Source organism: Wolffia australiana, chromosome 1, assembly GCF_029677425.1.
Source record: "Wolffia australiana isolate 7733 chromosome 1, ASM2967742v1".
In the NCBI taxonomy this organism is placed as follows: domain Eukaryota; kingdom Viridiplantae; phylum Streptophyta; class Magnoliopsida; order Alismatales; family Araceae; genus Wolffia; species Wolffia australiana.
The window spans coordinates 11918701-11938734 of record NC_135835.1 but is presented as its reverse complement, the minus strand read 5'-3'; the positions used below and the strand labels follow the sequence as shown (position 1 = coordinate 11938734).

Sequence of the window (20034 nt, the reverse complement as noted above, 5' to 3'; positions counted from 1 at the left end):
GGCCGGACGGTAATTTTCAAAGGCGATGATGAATAAGCATGGATGGCCTTGAATTCTTGATTCTTGGACCCAACCTTTACCTTCGCCGGCAAAACGACACGCAAGAATGTGGTTGAGTTCCTCCTGCCTTTGGGTTAAACAGGTTGAGCCGCCGTAACTAGTTACCGTCTTAACTTGCCGTCGCGCCATTGAGCGCGCGGGAGAGACCGAGAGACAGATATAGAGCAAGCGAGAGCGAGAGAGAGAGAGAGAGACTGACACTCAAGCGAGCGACAGAGAGAGAGAGAAAGAGAGAAAGAGAGAGAGAGAGAGAAAGAGAGAGCGAGAGAGAGCGAGAGAAAGAAAGAGAGAGAGCGAGAGAGAGAAAGAGAGAGCGAGAGAGAGAGAGAAGGAGGGCGACTAAGAGAAAGAGAGAGAAGTAGAAACCAAGAGAAAGACGGAGAGACGGCGAGCGACGGCGAGAGAGAGTAGGAGAGAGAGAGAGAAAGAGAGAGACAGAGAGAAAGAGAGACTCAGAGAGAGAGAGTAAGAGAGAGTAGGAGAAAGAGAGAGAGGGGGAGAGGGAGAGGGAGAGAGAGACAGCGAGAGAGAGTAAGAGAGACTGGGGAAAGAGAGAGAGAAGAGACTCAGCAGAGAGGAAGAGAGACTAGGAGAAGGAGAGAGAAGTAGAGACTAGGAGAAAGAGAGAAAGAGAGACTCAGCAGAGAAAGTAAGAGAGACTAGGAGAAAGAGAGAGGAGGGACGAAGAGAAAGACGGAGAGAAAAAGAGACTCGGCGAGAGAGAAGTAAGAGAGACTAGAAGAAAGAGAGAGAGAAGGAGGGACGAAGAGAAAGACGGAGAGAAAAAGAGACTCAGCAAGAGAGAGTAAGAGAGACTAGAAGAAAGAGAGAGAAGGAGGGACGAAGAGAAAGACGGAGAGAAAAAGAGACTCAGCAAGAGAGAGTAAGAGAGACCAGAAGAAAGAGGGAGAAGGACAGACGGAGGAAAGAAGGAGAGAAGAAGAGACTCAGCGAACGATAGTAAGAGAGAGTTTTGTTCTTAACAGGCTGTCCTTTCCCACTTATGATACGTGGGGACACCTGACTTGTGAACACACTTGATTTCTGTTCTTTAAAAATTATGAATTATATATAATAATAATCCTAACAAGTGTTTTTTTAAGAGAGGAGAAAGAGGGAGAAGGAGAGACGAACATAAAGACGGACAGAAAAAGAGACTCAGCGAGAGAGAGTAAGAGAGACGAGAAGGAGAGAATGACAGACGAAGGGAAAGACAGGGAGGAAAAGAGACAGCGAGAGAGAAGGAGAGACGAAGAGAAAGACGGAGAGAAAAAGAGACTTAGCGAAAGAGGGTAGGAGAGACTAGGAGAAAGAGAGGAAAGACGGAGAGAAGGAGAGAGTACGAGAGAGAGAGAGAGACGCTTGGAGAAAGAGAGACAAGGAGAGACGAAAAGAAACATGAGTTGAAACTCCGAGAAAGAGAGAGAGAGACGCCCAGAATGTTATTTATAGATATGCCCCTCCGCTTCTCTCTCCTCTATATTTTCCCAAGTAAAACCATAGGAAAAACGAAATTAATTGGATAAGACCCTTTAAACATTTCTTAAAATTCATTTTTCTTGCAATAAATTCGGAAAACATTGAATAAAATTCAAGAAAAATCGAAAAGACTCGTAATTTATCCACATTATGAAAAATTAATTTTTGTTTTGAAACTGCCAATTTGATTTAAAGATAGCTATTCCAACCAGTAATAAATTCTATAAAATTCACAAGATAACCTAAAAGTTAGATTGACATCTTTATTGACTTGGAATAATGATTAACGTGTTACTAAAATACCATAAAAGGGATAAAAAGAGCTAACTGCTTGGATTACTCGCTGAATTTACACTACTTGAATTTGAATTAGTACGACCCTTCAAATAATGAAATAAACACTGAATCTACGAGAAGAGAGGAGAGAGAGAGGCAGTGTAAAGCGGAGAGAGGCGGCGACCGAGATATAGAGAGAGATCTGAAGAGAAAAACAGAGAGAGAGAGAGAGAGGAGAGTAACTGTCTAAAGTTGATAGCAGTGAAGTGGTAATACAAGGTCTCAGGGTTGGGCGAGGAATGGATTGGAAAAATAGAATCAGGTCGGAGATGAGAAGCATATTAAGGATTTGCAGGACTCCATGGGGTCTCAACCCGAAGCGGCCTTAAAGTGAACACCTCAACGCATCAGAGCATGTCGAAGTAATGGTCAGTGTCAATGACCGTATGGCTTTTGCGTGTGCTATTGTAAGGTTTTGTTGGTTTAACCTAGTCAGTGTTCCCTAGGCAGCCGTGTGAGAGGGCGCTGTGATACTTGGCTGTGGAGGGACGGCCATTAATGGTACCTCATGACTAGCATATCCGGACTGCTTGGGCGACAAGGGGGGCGGCAACTAGGCACCCAATCAATCGCCATAACAGCATCAAAGGACCAAGAGGATTACGTAGCCAGGCGCAATACCAGCATTAGCAGCGCTATGGTTGCCAGGTAAAATTGAGTGCGTACTTGCTATGAGAATTAGTGGCCAGGAGACAACACGTGTTCAGAGGTAGGATTATATCTATATGGCGAGGATCAAATGTAGACAGGAAAGAATGAAACGGCTATGATTAAGTCATAGAAACTACGTATTTTGTGTCTTCTATATATATTAGTTTATGTATACATCCCGAACTGTTTTAGATAAATTTTGTGGGTTAATGGAATCTATTCACTCCGTGGCCCTCACTCAGTTTCTCTCTGCTTCTCCGCTTATTTCTTAGTGTTCTTTAGCCAGTAATGCCTACTCTTTCACGGTATCAGTGCGGCAAGCGTCAAGAGGAATGGAGGAAAATCTTATGCTGCTGCTTCTTGTCGGTCTTTCGATTTCTGTAGCAAGATCTGTATGGCAGCCGTGGGAAACGTCCTATGGTAGCTTCTATTGGACCTATTGCTCAAATGAAGCTCAACAATGGCGACTATCACAACAGGAACATCGCAATGTCACCTCTTCTCAACAGTGATGATAGAATGGGGTTATTTAAAGAGTTTCTTGACCAATCTCAACCGCACATTATCAAGCAAACACAATCGAGAATCCTACATTGAGGAATGGTTGATAACATACAGACAGCTCCATGGACTATCTCAACGGACAATTATAGAGTGTGTCGCACAGCACAACAACGAGGCATAATCAGCGAGGCAGGGTTCTATTGTGTTCACGGCCCCCACAAGCGCGCAACTACCAAATGAGGCTTATATCGCGTTCACCTTGCTGAGTGAACACGAACCAACATACACTCAGCGCCAACAATTGGGAACTTGAAATTTGACAAAATTGTTGCCAACCTCAAAGCACACGATGCATTTCTTATGTTCCCCGTGAGAAAGACAAAGCCCCGTATCCACCTGCAGCCAACAATGGCCAAGCATTGATAGCTCAATCACCAAACTTTACCAATGAAGAGAGCACTGCCAGAACCGTGGATCTATTCAAAATATGTTTAATGAATTATTTTAAGGGTCCCAGCGCTACCTGCAGTAAAATCACTGGTACTCATCGCGTAAGTATGATTCCATATCGCTATTGGATCGTAACATTGTGATATTCAAATGCATGTCATCGGGCACCCCTAAAATACCGATGTATTAACTAACCTGATTAAGATTTCGGAATCAAAGTATCGAAGCACTTAGAAAAGTCTGTTACCGAAATACTTTCAGCGCGCCCATGCTAAGTGCAGTGCGATCACTGATACTCGTCGTAGGAGTTTGATAATATATATTTAGCCTATCCAATTATTTTGGCATCGTTTAAGAATATCATGTAAATAACGATGGATAGAAAGCATTGTTTAATACTACCGATCATTGTACTGGGATCCTATCATAAGTCGCTTCTCTCATTGCCTGCCTTCGAAGACTTGCTTATACATCTCACATGGGTGTTAAAGAATATTGTCTATCTCGATGTACCGAAAGAAGCCAAAGGGCTGTGATTGGGTTGTCTCCACACAATTTTATTGGAGCATGTTGATATCTTTTAACTCCGACTGTGCTTTGTTAACCCAGTCCCGAGCGATGCCATGGGCGTTGTGCGCATCAAGAGAACCACACCCCGATGAAATCCTGAGAGCAGGAAATAGCAACATCAAAGAATCCTGATGCAATGTGAATAGCATTTCACATTTTATCCGTCCCATAAAGTCTTTATTTACTGAGTGGCGATAGCCTCTGCTCTATTATGACTTAGATTATATCCTGAGTGTCCATAGTTCTATGATTGTTGGAACTGGGAAGTGCATGTCTCACTTACGACATAAATTTGTGAGACATAACTTTCTCTGAAATGATAAATAAGTGGAAGGAGGAGAAATCGGTATGAGGTTGATATCCAGAATTGGCCCAGCACTTTTGATTGGAATAGATGTTAATTTTGACCATATGAATCACATGTCATCATTTTTTATGTTATTGATCTTAAATTATAAATTTGATTATATTTGTGGGCTGATTGCCTGAAAATTCTTGTATTTGCTCTCGGATTTGTGGATCCGAAGCGATTGGACTTCTGGGCGGATGAAATACCCTGGATCACCTGCATTAAAATAATTTACTAGTTTCAATATCTTCCCTACGGAAGGAACCATCCTTTGCAGCGTTTGCGTATTTTTCTCAAGCGGGCAGAGTAAGTGACCCCTTTTTGGCTTGCTGTAACCAAAATCGTTTTAATAAAACTCTTTATCTGTTTATTACGAGAAACACAATAAAATGCCTCCATACTGTTTTAATAAGACATGTAATTTATCATCATTTGGCAACCGTAATGATTCACATAAGGCATCCTACCATTGATTTGATCAATGGGTACACTAGTGAGAAAACACTAGTGAAGCTATCCATTAATATGACGAGTGCTTGGGGTTGTTGTATAATTTTAATGGTTCAAAATTTGGATCTGATAAATATTGGTTTCTATTTCAAAACATATATACTTTTGTATCAGAATAATTATAATTGCTTATCTTGTGATTTCCGGCGCTTATTGGATATGTGCATTCGTTTGGCGAGCCCTGGACTGTTCTCTCTATAGTTCCGGACTGTCCGGGACAGGATGAAGGTTGTCCCGTCCGTATACTTCAGCTTCATCCGAACCGTCTCGTCCGGGGATTCGTCCAAGGTGAATAATTTTCGTCCACGTCCGGGGTCAGATCGATTCTTCCCGTCGAGTTATAATTGGTTCGTCCCCCATCGGGGATGAAAAAAATAGTTCATGAGGCTGCGACTCCCTGCTTTATCTTACCCTCCGCGTTAGGAGTCATGTGCCCTGCCCTGTCGAGTTGTCTCCCTACCCCTCTCCTCCTCCGCACCCTCCAGCCAACCGCCGCCGGCCCCTTTCATCCCGTTCTCGTCGTCGAAGCCCGCTCCCCCGACGAGGAATGAGATAGAGAGATGGAAGAGAGTGTTTGGCAAGGAGAGAGAGAGAGAGAGGTGAGCTGAGAGAGAGACGAGAAACGACATATAAAGAGGTAAGAGACAGCTTAGCAACAAAAAAATATGAGGAACGAGAGAGAGAGAGAGATGAGCTGAAGAGAGAGACTAGAAACGAGATAGAGAGAGGTAAGAGAGCTTAGCAAGGAAGAGAGATGACAAACAGAGAGAGATGAGCTGGGAGGAGATAGACGAGAAACGACATATAAAGAGGTAAGAGAGGGCTTAGCACGGAAAGAGAGATGACAAATGAGAGAGAGAGAGAGCGCTGAAGAGAGAGAGAGAGAGAGAGAGAGAGAGAGAGAGAGAGAGAGAGAGAGAGAGAGAGAGAGAGAGAGAGAGAGAGAGAGAGAGAGAGAGAGAGAGAGAGAGAGAGAGAGAGAGAGAGAGAGAGAGGTAAGAGAGCTTCGCAGGAAAAGAAAGATGACAAACGAGAGAGAGAGATAGAGATGAGCTTATAGAGAGAGACGAGAAACGAGATAGCGAGATGTAAGAGAGCTTAGCAGATAAAGAAAGATGACAAACGAGAGAGAGAGATAGAGATGAGCTCATAGAGAGAGAGACGAGAAACGAGATAGCGACATGTAAGAGAGAGCTTAGCAGATAAAGAAAGATGACAAACGAGAGAGAGAGAGAGAGAGAGAGAGAGACGAGAAACGAGATAGAGAGAGGTAAGAGAGAGTATAGCAAGGAAAGCGATATGACAAACGATATAGAGAGAGATGAGCTCAGAGAGACACAAGAAATGAGATAGAGAGAGGTCAGAGAGAGCTTAGCAAGGAAAGAAAGATGATAAACGAGAAAGAGATGAACTGAGAGAAGGAGAGGCGAGACAGGCTAGAGAGGGATAAGAGAGAGTCTAGGTACAAGAGAGACGGAGAGCCAAGAAACGAGAAAGAGAGAGAAGGAGATATATGAGCTAAGAGAGAGGAGAGACCAGAAACGAGATAGAGGAGACAATAGAGAGTTTAGCTGATAGATAGAGATATGAGAAATGAGAGAGATAAAAAAGAGATACAGAGAGAAGGGAGAACAGAGAGAGAGATTGTAAGAGAGAGAAAAGGGAAGAAACAGAGAGAGAAGAGAAAGACGAGGGAGAAGAAATTAAGTGCCGACGGCGGAGGCACCAAAATATTCGTCCGTATCTTTTCGTCCATCATCCGAGGCCTCAGAACGGGACGTTTTTTTCGTCCAAGTGCAGAAAAACCATCTCCTCCTTTCGCTCTATGACGAAGTTTTTGCCCCGTCTTCGTCCGACCTCGCGGACGGGACGATATTTTCATCCTGGGACGAAAAAACCGTCCCTTCCGCGTCCCCGCACTATTGTTCTATCGGGCGTCGGGGCGTAGATTGAGGTTCCAAGGTACCCCGTCGGTGGTCGAAGCCACTCTTTACTCCGAACAAGATAAAGTCCTGAACGCGCGGATAAACCGATTGTTTGAAATGCACTATTTGGGTCAACACAAAGTATGAATTTCCCAACACGGTGAGCTCAGGACAGGAGATTTAGTCTAAATTTCTTGTCCCGTCGTTTATTGTGGGACCCTGGAAGGGTGAGCCTGTTCCCTCAATTATTCGGCGTACAACACAAGCAAGAAGCCCAAAGTAGGCGCGCCTAGTAAGGTCGTTGGCCGACGTAGTTGCCGGGGGGACTGTAGTTGCAGGTGATAAGTATGGCTCCGCTGTTGCACCTGACGCGGGCGCAGCCGAGCCTCACAGAGTTACGCCAGACCACCTGAGTGTAGTGACCGCAGACTCTTCCCGGTGTGCAGGTATTTGTGGCGTAATTGTAGTCCTTGCGCTCGTTCACCCAGGACTGGACTGCCTCTCTGGCCGTCCACCTTGCCCGATCCCCAGAAGAGGTTCTCCCGTAGTTGCTTCCGGTGGAATGGACGAGCCTGCAGTCGGCGCGCCTCTGGTTGGCGTAGCTCTGGGCGTATGCCGCGACCTGTGCATCCCACACCATCGGACCCACCCCTACGGCGGCTCGGGCCGCGTTGTGCGCAACCAAGTAGTCCTGAGGGGTGTTTTGCGCTTGGACCGAGCATGCAGCGGCAAACGCAAGGACGCAGGCGGCCAGTGCAAGGGGAAGACGTCGAGCCGCCATTTTCTGGCCTTGCGTCTAAAGCGTGTGCTAGATCTTGGCTGCGATGTAGCTCTACTCAAGGGGAGAAAGGCTCTTTGATGGTTTGTGGGCGCCGGAGGAATGTTTTATACTGGATCAGAGCGGCAAGGTTCTCGCGGACCAGGTCGTATGGAGTATAGCTAATATCTAAGACAAGACTGGTTCTTAGCCGCCGCGGAGCATTTAGATTGATTGTTCATCGCCATGGGCGTGGTGTTGCAATACGGAAAACTTGTATTTTAATTGCCAAGTGGCTGGGCCAAGCTTTCAACGACCGGATATTCCACGAAACCAAAACTCGAACGGGCGACTTGTGAGGATAAGATTGTTTCGACTTGTGAGAACTGGCGACTCGAACTGGCGACCAGGTCGTATGGAGTATTTGACTTATTCTCTCGGCCCTTTTGGATGGATTGTTTCGCGGGCTGAGTCTACCAAGAGAATCGTCTCACCCGCGTTCATCAAAGGAGCGTCTTCTGCGAATGTAGGGGCAGCGCAGATATCTTTCCCGTGTGAAGGGAGGCGCAAATCACTGAACGCACCCTCTGTGTTTGTCAAGGTGATGAACAAAATTATGCCCCCGATTTTCTTACCAGCTCGTTGTGTTTAAGAAACTAATAAACTAATAACGAAGCTGTGTGGCTGGCCCCACGCCGGCTTGGACGAAGCCTCGAGCTCCCTCAGCAAAGAAGCAACGGACGACTGGAGGAAAGTTCCCGCCGCCTCGCCGATGTAACTGCTGGAAAGTTCTTGTTACATTCTCTTCGCTTTCTGTGATTTCGTCAAATCAGCCTGCTACCGGACGTTCGTGGGCGTGACAACCACATTTCTTGCGGTCTGAGCCCGAAGCCGCCGTGACTGTAGGCTAGGGAAAGCGGGCCATGTAGAATTCTGATTGTGATTGTTCCGTGTGATTGTTCCACGTCTAGTTTTGTTCGCGTCGCGACATGCAGAATTCTGAAATTTCATCAGCATGATGCCATACTTGTTCGTCTTCGCATGATGCCAGAGGACAGTAAATCACATCGCTTGGTTCCTTTTAGTGTAATAGACCAAGGTGGTTCGGCAGCGATACGATGTTCGTGCGAAGTATGCAATGCGCTTGACGATCCTGTGTTTTTTGCTCAGAACGCGAGAGAGCTGGCTCCCCGACGGAGTTCGAAGAGTATATCTCCCTATCCGTTTAAATGGACCGTCAGAAATTAGTGTTCCACGGGTCTTAGAGGAAACGCACGTTGAACAGTGTCTCAGATCGAAAGGAGATTATGTTTGGGATGTCGACTAAATCCAGTTAGAGCAGATTTAGCGTACCAACGTCGTATTTTTATTGAGCGATTAGACTTTGTTTGGTATGTCATCCCACCTGCATCGCAGAAGATCCTTTGGTGTTTCAAATATTGAAAAGATTAAGCGAAGTCTAGTTTATAGACGTTTCAAGACAGTAAGTGTAGTTTCTTATTAAATACAATTAAGTGTAGTGTTCCATTGGTCCGCTTCATTGATCCAGGTTCATAGCTTGTAATACATATATAAAGGAAACATGCTGATGAATTTCAGAATTCTACATGTCGCGACGCGAACAAAACTAGACGTCAAGTATTAGGAAAAATCGAGACACGATGCACAGATTTTACTTGTGAATTTATTAACGCCGACTTATCCTTGTTAATTTCGTGCGACCAACAAAACCCCGTGCCTAACGGTTGTTATCCTTTCTGCCCTCTTAGCTGAATTATGCGGCGGCGTTATTCAGCCGACGAAATGCCTCAATCCATGAAGAAGCGGCGCAAAGATCATTGTGGGATTGAAAAACGCGGTGTAGCGGGCGACAGAAAATCTATGAACCCTACGACTCCGCGGCGAAGTCTTTAACCAAACGTTCAAAGCACACTTTGGCCGGACGGTAATTTTCAAAGGCGATGATGAATAAGCATGGATGGCCTTGAATTCTTGATTCTTGGACCCAACCTTTACCTTCGCCGGCAAAACGACACGCAAGAATGTGGTTGAGTTCCTCCTGCCTTTGGGTTAAACAGGTTGAGCCGCCGTAACTAGTTACCGTCTTAACTTGCCGTCGCGCCATTGAGCGCGCGGGAGAGACCGAGAGACAGATATAGAGCAAGCGAGAGCGAGAGAGAGAGAGAGACTGACACTCAAGCGAGCGACAGAGAGAGAGAGAAAGAGAGAAAGAGAGCGAGAGAGAGAAAGAGAGAGCGAGAGAGAGAGAGCGAGAGAAAGAGAAAGAGAGAGAGAGCGAGAGAGAGAGAGAGAGAGGGAGAGAGAAGGAGGGCGACTAAGAGAAAGAGAGAAGTAGAAACCAAGAGAAAGACGGAGACTCGGCGAGCGACGGAGAGAGAGACTAGGATAAAGAGAGAGAAAGAGAGAGACAGAGAGAAAAAGAGACTCAGGAGAGAGAGTAAGAGAGACTAGGACAAAGAGAGAGAAGGGGAGACGGAAAGGAAAGAGACTCAGCGAGGGAGAGTAAGAGAGACTGGGGAAAGAGAGAGAAGGGGAGACGGAAAGGAAAAGGACTCAGCGAGGAGAGAAAGAGAGACTAGGAGAAAGAGAGAGAAGAGACTCAGCAGAGAGGGTAAGAGAGACTAGGAGAAAGAGAGAGAAGTAGAGACGAAGAGAAAGGCGGAGCGAAAGAGAGACGCGGCGAGAGAAAGTAAGAGAGACTAGGAGAAAGAGAGAGGAGGGACGAGGGGAAAGACGAAGGGGAAAAGAGAATGCGCGAGGGAGAGTAGGAGAGACGAGAAGAAAGAGAGAGAAGGAGGGACGAAGAGAAAGACGGAGAGAAAAAGAGACTCAGCAAGAGAGAGTAAGAGAGACTAGAAGAAAGAGAGAGAGAGAAGGAGGGACGAAGAGAAAGACGGAGAGAAAAAGAGACTCAGCAAGAGAGAGTAAGAGAGACCAGAAGAAAGAGGAGAAGGACAGACGGAGGGAAAGATGGAGAGAAGAAGCGACTCAGCGAACGATAGTAAGAGAGAGTTTTGTTCTTAACAGGCTGTCCTTTCCCACTTATGATACGTGGGGACACCTGACTTGTGAACACACTTGATTTCTGTTCTTTAAAAATTATGAATTATATATAATAATAATCCTAACAAGTGTTTTTAAGAGAGGAGAAAGAGGGAGAAGGAGAGACGAACATAAAGACGGACAGAAAAAGAGACTCAGCGAGAGAGAGTAAGAGAGACGAGAAGGAGAGAGAATGACAGACAGAAGGGAAAGACAGGGAGGAAAAGAGACAGCGAGAGAGAAGGAGAGACGAAGAGAAAGACGGAGAGAAAAAGAGACTTAGCGAAAGAGGGTAGGAGAGACTAGGAGAAAGAGAGGGAAAGACGGAGAGAAGGAGAGAGTACGAGAGAGAGAGAGACGCTTGGAGAAAGAGAGACAAGGAGAGACGAAAAGAAACGCAGGTTGAAACTCCGAGAAAGAGAGAGAGAGAGACGCCCAGAATGTTATTTATAGATATGCCCTCCGCTTCTCTCTCCTCTATATTTTCCCAAGTAAAACCATAGGAAAAACAGAAATTAATTGGATAAGACCCTTTAAACATTTCTTAAAATTCATTTTCTTGCAATAAATTCGGAAAACATTGAATAAAATTCAAGAAAAATCGAAAAGACTCATTAATTTATCCACACATTATGAAAAATTAATTTTTGTTTTGAAACTGCCAATTTGATTTAAAGATAGCTATTCCAACCAGTAATAAATTCTATAAAATTCACAAGATAACCTAAAAGTTAGATTGACATCTTTATTGACTTGGAATAATGATTAACGTGTTACTAAAATACCATAAAAGGGATAAAAAGAGCTAACTGCTTGGATTACTCGCTGAATTTACACTCTTGAATTTGAATTAGTACGACCCTTCAAATAATGAAATAAACACTGAATCTACGAGAAAGAGAGGGAGAGAGAGAGAGCAGTGTAAAAGCGGAGAGAGGCGGCGACCGAGATATAGAGAGAGATCTGAAGAGAAAAACAGAGAGAGAGAGCGAGAGAGAGAGAGTAACTGTCTAAAGTTGATAGCAGTGAAGTGGTAATACAAACTCTCAAGGTTGGACGAGGAATGCATTGGAAAAATAAAATCAGGTCAGAGATCAGAACCATATTAAGGATTTGCAGCACTCCATCGGGTCTCAACCCGAAGCGCCTTAAAGTAAACACCTCAAGCGCATCAGAGCATGTCGAAGTAATGGTCAGTGTCAATGACCGTATGGCTTTGCGTGTGCTATTGTAAGGTTTTGTTGGTTTAACCTAGTCAGTGTTCCCCTAGGCAGCCGTGTGAGAGGGCGCTGTGATACTTGGCTGTGGAGGAGGGCCATTAATGGTACCTCATGACTAGCATATCCGGACTGCTTGGGTGACAAGGGGCGGCAACTAGGCACCCAATCAATCGCCATATCAGCATCAAAGGACCAAGAGGATTACGTAGCCAGGCGCAATACCAGCATTAGCAGCGCTATGGTTGCCAGGTAAAATTGAGTGCGTACTTGCTATGAGAATTAGTGGCCAGGAGACAACACGTGTTCAGAGGTAGGATTATATCTATATGGCGAGGATCAAATGTAGACAGGAAAGAATGAAACGGCTATGATTAAGTCATAGAAACTACGTATTTTGTGTCTTCTATATATATTAGTTTATGTATACATCCCGAACTGTTTTAGATAAATTTTGTGGGTTAATGGAATCTATTCACTCCGTGGCCCTCACTCAGTTTCTCTCTGCTTCTCCGCTTATTTCTTAGTGTTCTTTAGCCAGTAATGCCTACTCTTTCACGGTATCAGTGCGCGCAAGCGTCACGAGGAATGGAGGATCCTCCTATGCTGCTGCTTCTTGTCCGTCTTTCGATTTCTGTAGCAAGATCTGTATGGCAGCCGTGGGAAACGTCCCTATGCTATCTTCTCCTGGACCTATTGCCCAAATGAAGCTCAACAATGGCGACTATCACAACAGGAACATCGCAATGTCACCTCTTCTCAACAGTGATGATAGAATGGGGTTATTTAAAGAGTTTCTTGGCCAATCTCAACCGCACATTATCAAGCAAACACAATCGAGAATCCTACATTGAGGAATGGTTGATAACATACAGACAGCTCCATGGACTATCTCAACGGACAATTATAGAGTGTGTCGCACAGCACAACAACGAGGCATAATCAGCGAGACAGGATTCGATTGTGTTCACGGCCCCCACAAGCGCGCAACTACCAAATGAGGCTTATATCGCGTTCACCTTGCTGAGTGAACACGAACCAACATACACTCAGCGCCAACAATTGGGAACTTGAAATTTGACAAAATTGTTGCCAACCTCAAAGCACACGATGCATTTCTTATGTTCCCCGTGAGAAAGACAAAGCCCCGTATCCACCTGCAGCCAACAATGGCCAAGCATTGATAGCTCAATCACCAAACTTTACCAATGAAGAGAGCACTGCCAGAACCGTGGATCTATTCAAAATATGTTTAATGAATTATTTTAAGGGTCCCAGCGCTACCTGCAGTAAAATCACTGGTACTCATCGCGTAAGTATGATTCCATATCGCTATTGGATCGTAACATTGTGATATTCAAATGCATGTCATCGGGCACCTAAAATACCGATGTATTAACTAACCTGATTAAGATTTGGAATCAAAGTATCGAAGCACTTAGAAAAGTCTGTTACGAAATACTTTCAGCGCCCATGCTAAGTGCAGTGCGATCACTGATACTAAATCGTAGGAGTTTGATAATATATATTTAGCCTATCAATTATTTTGGCATCGTTTAAGAATATCATGTAAATAACGATGGATAGAAAGCATTGTTTAATACTACCGATCATTGTACTGGGATCCTATCATAAGTCGCTTCTCTCATTGCCTGCCTTCGAAGACTTGCTTATACATCTCACATGGGTGTTAAAGAATATTGTCTATCTCGATGTACCGAAAGAAGCCAAAGGGCTGTGATTGGGTTGTCTCCCACACAATTTTATTGGAGCATGTTGATATCTTTTAACTCCGACTGTGCTTTGTTAACCCAGTCCCGAGCGATGCCATGGGCGTTGTGCGCATCAAGAGAACCACACCCGATGAAATCCTGAGAGCAGGAAATAGCAACATCAAAGAATCCTGATGCAATGTGAATAGCATTTCACATTTTATCCGTCCATAAAGTCTTTATTTACTGAGTGGCGATAGCCTCTGCTCTATTATGACTTAGATTATATCCTGAGTGTCCATAGTTCTATGATTGTTGGAACTGGGAAGTGCATGTCTCACTTACGAGCATAAATTTGTGAGACATAACTTTCTCTGAAATGATAAATAAGTGGAAGGAGGAGAAATCGGTATGAGGTTGATATCCAGAATTTGCCCAGCACTTTTGATTGGTATAGATGGTAATTTTGACCATATGAATCACATGTCATCTTTTTTTATGTTCTTGATCTTAAATTATAAATTTGATTATATTTGTGGGCTGATTGCCTGAAAATTCTTCTATTTGCCCTCGGATTTGTGGATCCTAAGCGATTGGACTTCTGGCGGATGAAATACCCTGGATCACCTGCATTAAAATAATTTACTAGTTTCAATATCTTCCTACGGAAGGAACCATCCTTTACGCAGCGTTTGCGTATTTTTCTCAAGCGGGCAGAGTAAGTGACCCTTTTGGCTTGCTGTAACCAAAATCGTTTTAATAAAACTCTTTATCTGTTTATTACGAAACACAATAAAATGCCTCCATACTGTTTTAATAAGACATGTAATTTATCATCATTTGGCAACCGTAATGATTCACATAAGGCATCCTACCATTGATTTGATCAATGGGTACACTAGTGAGAAAACACTAGTGAAGCTATCCATTAATATGACGAGTGCTTGGGGTTGTTGTATAATTTTAATGGTTCAAAATTTGGATCTGATAAATATTGGTTTCTATTTCAAAACATATATACTTTTGTATCAGAATAATTATAATTGCTTATCTTGTGATTTCCGGCGCTTATTGGATATGTGCATTCGTTTGGCGAGCCCTGGACTGTTCTCTCTATAGTTCCGGACTGTCCGGGACAGGATGAAGGTTGTCCCGTCCGTATACTTCAGCTTCATCCGAACCGTCTCGTCCGGGGATTCGTCCAAGGTGAATAATTTTCGTCCACGTCCGGGGTCAGATCGATTCTTCCCGTCGAGTTATAATTGGTTCGTCCCCCATCGGGGGTGAAGGAAAGAGTTCATGAGGCTGCGACTCCCTGCTTTATCTTACCCTCCGCGTTAGGAGTCATGTGCCCTGCCCTGTCCGAGTTGTCTCCCTACCCCTCTCCCTCCTCCGCACCCTCCAGCCAACCGCCGCCGGCCCCTTTCATCCCGTTCTCGTCGTCGAAGCCCGCTCCCCCGACGAGGAATGAGATAGAGAGATGGAAGAGAGTGTTTGGCAAGGAGAGAGAGAGAGAGGTGAGCTGAGAGAGAGAGACGAGAAACGACATATAAAGAGGTAAGAGACAGCTTAGCAACAAAAAATATGAGGAACGAGAGAGAGAGAGATGAGCTGAAAGAGAGAGACTAGAAACGAGATAGAGAGAGGTAAGAGAGAGAGCTTAGCAAGGAAAGAGAGATGACAAACAGAGAGAGATGAGCTGGGAGGAGATAGACGAGAAACGACATATAAAGAGGTAAGAGAGCTTAGCACAAAAAAGATGAGGAACAGAGAGAGAGAGATGAGCTGAGAGAGAGAGAAGAGAGAGAGAGAGAGAGAGGAGAGAGAGAGAGAGAAAGAGAGATGACAAATGAGAGAGAGAGAGAGAGAGAGAAGCGGAAAGAAAGAGAGAGAGAGAGAGAGAGAGAGAGAGAGAGAGAGAGAGAGAGAGAGAGAGAGAGAGAGAGAGAGAGAGAGAGAGAGAGAGAGAGAGAGAGAGAGATAGAGATGAGCTTATAGAGAGAGACGAGAAACGAGATAGCGAGATGTAAGAGAGCTTAGCAGATAAAGAAAGATGACAAACGAGAGAGAGAGATAGAGATGAGCTCATAGAGAGAGAGACGAGAAACAGAGATAGCGACATGTAAGAGAGAGCTTAGCAGATAAAGAAAGATGACAAACGAGAGAGAGAGAGAGAGAGAGAGAGACGAGAAACGAGATAGAGAGAGGTAAGAGAGAGTATAGCAAGAAAGCGATATGACAAACGATATAGAGAGAGATGAGCTCAGAGAGAGACACAAGAAATGAGATAGAGAGAGGTCAGAGAGAGCTTAGCAAGGAAAGAAAGATGATAAACGAGAAAGAGATGAACTGAGAGAAGGAGAGGCGAGACAGGCTAGAGAGGGATAAGAGAGAGTCTAGGTACAAGAGAGACGGAGAGCCAAGAAACGAGAAAGAGAGAGAAGGGAGATATATGAGCTAAGAGAGAGGAGAGACCAGAAACGAGATAGAGGAGACAATAGAGAGTTTAGCTGATAGATAGAGATATGAGAAATGAGAGAGATAAAAAAGAGATACAGAGAGAGAAAGGAGAACAGAGAGAGATTGTAAGAGAGAGAAAAGGGAAGAAACAGAGAGAGAAGAGAAAGACGAGGAGAAGAAATTAAGTGCCGACGGCGGAGGCACCAAAATATTCGTCCGTATCTTTTCGTCCATCATCCGAGGCCTCAGAACGGGACGTTTTTTCGTCCAAGTGCAGAAAAACCATCTCCTCCTTTCGCTCTATGACGAAGTTTTGCCCCGTCTTCGTCCGACCTCGCGGACGGGACGATATTTTCATCCTGGGACGAAAAACCGTCCCTTCCGCGTCCCCGCACTATTGTTCTATCGGGCGTCAGGGCGTAGATTGAGGTTCCAAGGTACCCCGTCGGTGGTCGAAGCCACTCTTTACTCCGAACAAGATAAAGTCCTGAACGCGCGGATAAACCGATTGTTTGAAATGCACTATTTGGGTCAACACAAAGTATGAATTTCCCAACACGGTGAGCTCAGGACAGGAGATTTAGTCTAAATTTCTTGTCCGTCGTTTATTGTGGGACCCTGGAAGGGTGAGCCTGTTCCCTCAATTATTCGGCGTACAACACAAGCAAGAAGCCCAAAGTAGGCGCGCCTAGTAAGGTCGTTGGCCGACGTAGTTGCCGGGGGGACTGTAGTTGCAGGTGATAAGTATGGCTCCGCTGTTGCACCTGACGCGGGCGCAGCCGAGCCTCACAGAGTTACGCCAGACCACCTGAGTGTAGTGACCGCAGACTCTTCCCGGTGTGCAGGTATTTGTGGCGTAATTGTAGTCCTTGCGCTCGTTCACCCAGGACTGGACTGCCTCTCTGGCCGTCCACTCCTTGCCCGATCCCCAGAAGAGGTTCTCCCGTAGTTGCTTCCGGTGGAATGGACGAGCCTGCAGTCGGCGCGCCTCTGGTTGGCGTAGCTCTGGGCGTATGCCGCGACCTGTGCATCCCACACCATCGGACCCACCCCTACGGCGGCTCGGGCCGCGTTGTGCGCAACCAAGTAGTCCTGAGGGTGTTTTGCGCTTGGACCGAGCATGCAGCGGCAAACGCAAGGACGCAGGCGGCCAGTGCAAGGGAAGACGTCGAGCCGCCATTTTCTGGCCTTGCGTCTAAAGCGTGTGCTAGATCTTGGCTGCGATGTAGCTCTACTCAAGGGAGAAAGGCTCTTTGATGGTTTTGTGGGCGCCGGAGGAATGTTTTATACTGGATCAGAGCGGCAAGGTTCTCGCGGACCAGGTCGTATGGAGTATAGCTAATATCTAAGACAAGACTGGTTCTTAGCCGCCGCGGAGCATTTAGATTGATTGTTCATCGCCATGGGCGTGGTGTTGCAATACGGAAAACTTGTATTTTAATTGCCAAGTGGCTGGGGCCAAGCTTTCAACGACCGGATATTCCACGAAACCAAAACTCGAACGGGCGACTTGTGAGGATAAGATTGTTTCGACTTGTGAGAACTGGCGACTCGAACTGGCGACCAGGTCGTATGGAGTATTTGACTTATTCTCTCGGCCCTTTTGGATGGATTGTTTCGCGGGCTGAGTCTACCAAGAGAATCGTCTCACCCGCGTTCATCAAAGGAGCGTCTTCTGCGAATGTAGGGGCAGCGCAGATATCTTTCCCGTGTGAAGGAGGCGCAAATCACTGAACGCACCCTCTGTGTTTGTCAAGGTGATGAACAAAATTATGCCCCGATTTTCTTACCAGCTCGTTGTGTTTAAGAAACTAATAAACTAATAACGAAGCTGTGTGGCTGGCCCCACGCCGGCTTGGACGAAGCCTCGAGCTCCCTCAGCAAAGAAGCAACGGACGACTGGAGGAAAGTTCCCGCCGCCTCGCCGATGTAACTGCTGGAAAGTTCTTGTTACATTCTCTTCGCTTTCTGTGATTTCGTCAAATCAGCCTGCTACCGGACGTTCGTGGGCGTGACAACCACATTTCTTGCGGTCTGAGCCCGAAGCCGCCGTGACTGTAGGCTAGGGAAAGCGGGCCATGTAGAATTCTGATTGTGATTGTTCCGTGTGATTGTTCCACGTCTAGTTTTGTTCGCGTCGCGACATGCAGAATTCTGAAATTTCATCAGCATGATGCCATACTTATTCGTCTTCGCATGATGCCAGAGGACAGTAAATCACATCGCTTGGTTCCTTTTTGTGTAATAGACCAAGGTGGTTCGGCAGCGATACGATGTTCGTGCGAAGTATGCAATGCGCTTGACGATCCTGTGTTTTTTGCTCAGAACGCGAGAGAGCTGGCTCCCCGACGGAGTTCGAAGAGTATATCTCCCTATCCGTTTAAATGGACCGTCAGAAATTAGTGTTCCACGGGTCTTAGAGGAAACGCACGTTGAACAGTGTCTCAGATCGAAAGGAGATTATGTTTGGGATGTCGACTAAATCCAGTTAGAGCAGATTTAGCGTACCAACGTCGTATTTTTATTGAGCGATTAGACTTTGTTTGGTATGTCATCCCACCTGCATCGCAGAGATCCTTTGGTGTTTCAAATATTGAAAAGATTAAGCGAAGTCTAGTTTATAGACGTTTCAAGACAGTAAGTGTAGTTTCTTATTAAATACAATTAAGTGTAGTGTTCCATTGGTCCGCTTCATTGATCCAGGTTCATAGCTTGTAATACATATATAAGAAACATGCTGATGAATTTCAGAATTCTACATGTCGCGACGCGAACAAAACTAGACGTCAAGTATTAGGAAAAATCGAGACACGATGCACAGATTTTACTTGTGAATTTATTAACGCCGACTTATCCTTGTTAATTTCGTGCGACCAACAAAACCCCGTGCCTAACGGTTGTTATCCTTTCTGCCCTCTTAGCTGAATTATGCGGCGGCGTTATTCAGCCGACGAAATGCCTCAATCCATGAAGAAGCGGCGCAAAGATCATTGTGGGATTGAAAAACGCGGTGTAGCGGGCGACAGAAAATCTATGAACCCTACGACTCCGCGGCGAAGTCTTTAACCAAACGTTCAAAGCACACTTTGGCCGGACGGTAATTTTCAAAGGCGATGATGAATAAGCATGGATGGCCTTGAATTCTTGATTCTTGGACCCAACCTTTACCTTCGCCGGCAAAACGACACGCAAGAATGTGGTTGAGTTCCTCCTGCCTTTGGGTTAAACAGGTTGAGCCGCCGTAACTAGTTACCGTCTTAACTTGCCGTCGCGCCATTGAGCGCGCGGGAGAAGACCGAGAGACAGATATAGAGCAAGCGAGAGCGAGAGAGAGAGAGAGACTGACACTCAAGCGAGCGACAGAGAGAGAGAGAAAGAGAGAAAGAGAGCGAGAGAGAGAGAAAGAGAGAGAGAGAGAGAGAGAGAGAGAGAGAGAAAGAGAGCGAGAGAGAGAAAGAGAGAGAGAGAGAGAGAAGGAGGGCGACTAAGAGAGAGAAGTAGAAACCAAGAGAAAGACGGAGACTCGGCGAGCGACGGAGAGAGAGACTAGGATAAAGAGAGAGAAAGAGAGAGACAGAGAGAAAAAGAGACTCAGGGAGAGAGAGTAAGAGAGACTAGGACAAAGAGAGAGAAGGGGAGACGGAAAGGAAAAGAGACTCAGCGAGGGAGAGTAAGAGAGACTGGGGGAAAGAGAGAGAAGGGGAGACGGAAAGGAAAAGGGACTCAGCGAGGGAGAGAAAGAGAGACTAGGAGAAAGAGAGAGAAAGAGACTCAGCAGAGAGGGTAAGAGAGACTAGGAGAAAGAGAGAGAAGTAGAGACGAAGAGAAAGGCGGAGCGAAAGAGAGACTCGGCGAGAGAAAGTAAGAGAGACTAGGAGAAAGAGAGAGGAGGGACGAAGAGAAAGACGGAGAGAAAAAGAGACTCCGCGAGAGAGAGTAAGAGAGACTAGAAGAAAGAGAGAGAAGGAGGGACGAAGAGAAAGACGGAGAG

The 20034-nt window shown here is 45.5% G+C and overlaps 2 pseudogenes; both read right to left on the bottom strand.

Moving 5' to 3' along the window:
* Positions 1 to 7013: 7013 nt before the first annotated feature.
* Positions 7014 to 7695, bottom strand: LOC144706669 (pathogenesis-related protein PR-1 type pseudogene; annotated as a pseudogene).
* An 8848-nt stretch (positions 7696 to 16543) lies between these two features.
* LOC144706650 (pathogenesis-related protein PR-1 type pseudogene) lies at positions 16544 to 17238 on the bottom strand (annotated as a pseudogene).
* Between the last annotated feature and the right edge of the window lie 2796 nt (positions 17239 to 20034).